At 39.7% G+C, this 3,247-nt stretch overlaps 1 long non-coding RNA gene across 1 annotated transcript; it reads right to left on the bottom strand.

Annotated features, from left to right (window-relative positions):
• Window positions 1-457: 457 nt before the first annotated feature.
• Window positions 458-2,406, bottom strand: LOC146620389 (uncharacterized). The gene is made up of 4 exons (XR_014906661.1): window positions 2,363-2,406; window positions 1,819-1,897; window positions 1,345-1,440; window positions 458-591 (listed from the first exon to the last, which is right to left on the bottom strand). It is a non-coding gene; the product is annotated as an uncharacterized LOC146620389 (long non-coding RNA).
• Between the last annotated feature and the right edge of the window lie 841 nt (window positions 2,407-3,247).

Here is a 3,247-nt window from a genome sequence, read left to right as displayed (position 1 = left end):
ACATCAGTCCTAATTGCATCTTTCTCAAAATACACAAAAATGCAAAACAAAAAGTCAAATACTAATCACTTTTTTTTAAAATAGAAATGAAAAACAATTTTTTAAAATGGGTACAAAGACGATCAGCTTCCAAATAACCAGATAAGGCAGTCAAGTATAGGAAAATTAGGTAAACTGATGGAGTTAAATCCACCCAAAGCCTGTAGTAAACTTAAAGTGCTTAAAGTGCTTCAAACAAAGTGCTCAGTAACAGAGTGCGTGTCCTAACAAACATTGCCTTATATTCCTTAAGAGCATGTAGGCAGGGGTTTCAGGGGTTTGCCGTCATCAAGCCCCATGAAGATATTTTGGACTAAGGCAAATGTGTGAACCAGCTTCCTGGGGTAGTCTAAATGCAGAGCATAGATCAAGCCAAACAATAAAGCAAATGCATTTGCAAATATGGGAATATCACGCATCACCTAGTCGCCTTTCACCAAAACAGCCATGCTTGAGGAAGTAAAATGGACTGGACTGGGAAGCGCCGTCGGTAACCACTGTGAGAAGGGCAACTGGAGTGTCAATGAGGGTCGACTCATCCAATGCGTCCGCCTGGAATAGACACAGTATCAATGGTAAATGGCCTGTATTTGTATAGCGCTTTACACATTCAGTCATCCAGACATTCACACACTGGTGATGGCAGCTACATTGTAGCCACAGCCACCCTGGGGCGCACTGACAGAGGCGAGGCTGCCGGACACTGGCACCAGCGGGCCCTCTGACCACCACCAGTAGGCAACGGGTGAAGTGTCTTGCCCAAGGACACAACGACCGAGACTGTCGGAGCCAGGGCTCGAACCGGCAACCTTCTGATTACAAGGCGAACTCCCAACTCTTGAGCCACGATCGCCCCAATTAAATAAGTAAGGTTGGTTTGAGAGAATGTGACAAGCATGACCTGTAATCTAGCAAAACATTCAGCAGTGTAGTGGGTTACTTTGTAACGAGTTAGGGTACTCTACTTTTTTTGAAAAATGTACATTAACGTGTTAGCTTCTTGCATTACATAATTTGTATTTTTATTATTTTTCTAAAAAAAAAAAGTAATTTTTTATTTCATGACTTTATCTCAAAAAGAAACTAAATCTTGACTTCAGCCTGGTTTTTGGGCCACCTGCAGCATAGCCATAGTGCTGTGATACGCCTGTGCCCTGCTCCTGGCCTGTGTGTGTGTGGGTTTTCTACAGAGAGGGTATTTTGTTTGTACAATTTGGTAGCTGCTAGGGTATTAAGTTGTATTTAAAAAAATCCATAGCATTTTATCTTACTGGCAGAATTTAAGTAATGCAAAAATACACTTACATTACATGTCTAAAAGAATTCTGGGTCCTCCTCCCGCAGGTATACAGGAAGGGCACGAAGTACTGCAGTGCGTTTCACGTTGATATCAGGCGCCTCCTAAAAAGGGAAAAGAAAAGTTCATTTAACGCAAAGTTTTCAGGTGTCATTCTTTGGGGAGAATACATGTTTATGAAACTGCATGACATCAGACTCTACTAAATTTTGGAGACTTTTCTTTTAAGATACAACCTTTCTGTCTCTTGTGACAGAGAGTATGTTTCTTAATCATTTGACAAAAACCCTACACAGTATTTTAAAATAGTGTTCTCCAGATCAGAGCTGTGATCTATATAGAACATGGGGTTCAAAGCAAGGAAAAATTGTGTGTTTATCAGTGAAACTTTTAATTTGTGTTAATTTTATCATTATCAATATATGAAATCTTCACCTTAAGGGACTTAATGAATGGTTTCTTCAATAGATCTTTCAACTCACCTGTGTTTACTGTCTCCACCTGAAATTAATTGCAGTCTGAATTTTTTTTTCTTCTGTCTTTTTGTCTTTGGCCTTCAGCCTTGGAAGAAAAAATAAAAATATTGAAAACCTTATCAGCACACTAAATATACAACACCTTGCTATATTTCAATTGTTTTAGATAGAAGTTGCCACTGCTAGCTAAGTCACTTTTGAATGATGCTAATGAGAAGAAAAAAAAAAACAAACCTGCCGAACAATGAGGCTGCTGTTGTAAAAACGCCAACTTTCTTGCGTTGGCAAGGGGTCGTTAAAATATCACTAAGACCCTTTCTTTATGTGTGATTCTTCGTAAAACTGTGTTTTAATCGGTTAAAACTGTAAAACTGACGACATAATCTATGTTTGAAAAAGAGCGCGAACAACCGCGAACAACTATTCACCACCTGGGTCTGTGCTTTTTAACACAACAGCGCATTCGAAAACAAGTTATTGGCTGCAACATATTAATATACTTGCTTTTTTACGGAAAAAATAAACATAACGAAGGTTCCGTTTTACTTACAAGTTTCTCCAAATGTGTTCTCCAGTCGCTCGAGAAGGGCAGCCATATTGAACAGAATTTTCTGTCAACGTCGTTCAGGTTAGAGAGAAGACGTCATGACGTCATGACGTCCACATGCGGAGCTCGGAAAAAAACATTTACTCAAAAATCATAATTAAGAAAGCAGTATTTACTCTTAACTTCTAAGCCATGTACAATTATAACTGTTTGAATCGTTAACCGAACAGAAAAGTTTTAAGTTGTTTCAACTTTGTGAGGAATTTTAATTGTTATATCCACAAACTTTATAAGTCAGGTAGACTGTTGGGGTTTACAGTGTGGGCAGTAACGCGTAATCCGATTACTTTTTTCAAGTAACGAGTAAAGTAAGGGATTACTATTGCAAAAAAGGTAATTAGATTACTGTTACGTTCCCGTAAGCACGCTGCATTACTGCCTTACTAAAACCGTGATTTTTTTTGCGAGAGTGTCTCATGACAATGACGTAAGCGAGTGCGACATTCGTGGCAACAGCTGTGTGCAGATCAACAATGGATTATATATCGAGTGCGGGAGAGAGCATGAGCGTGCAGCGTTTAAAGCGTGGAAGTACTGACCTTATTTTGAGTTTGATTCTGTAAAAAGTGACAAAAACATTAGTGTCCGCTGTTGACTGCGTGTGAAGAAAACTTCTTTGTACAGCGAAAACCCCCCTTAACTTCCGAGCAAGCACCGAGTGCGCTACCTGGGGATGGGAAATTCACAGACAAACTTGCGGATTCTTCCACTGACCACTGCAGCACACCTGCACCAGGGCACACATCCGCCTGCTATACAGGTGAAAATAGAGCAACAGGACTGCTGAGTTATTGATTTTATTTATTTTCTGCTGTGTTTCACTGGCAT

This window comes from Diplotaxodon limnothrissa, linkage group LG13 (genome assembly GCF_057381915.1).
Source record: "Diplotaxodon limnothrissa isolate DT_005_m linkage group LG13, D_limnothrissa_male_GT1.1, whole genome shotgun sequence".
NCBI lineage: Eukaryota > Metazoa > Chordata > Actinopteri > Cichliformes > Cichlidae > Diplotaxodon > Diplotaxodon limnothrissa.
Note: the sequence above shows the minus strand (reverse complement) of the source record. Positions and strands in the feature narration are given on the sequence as shown.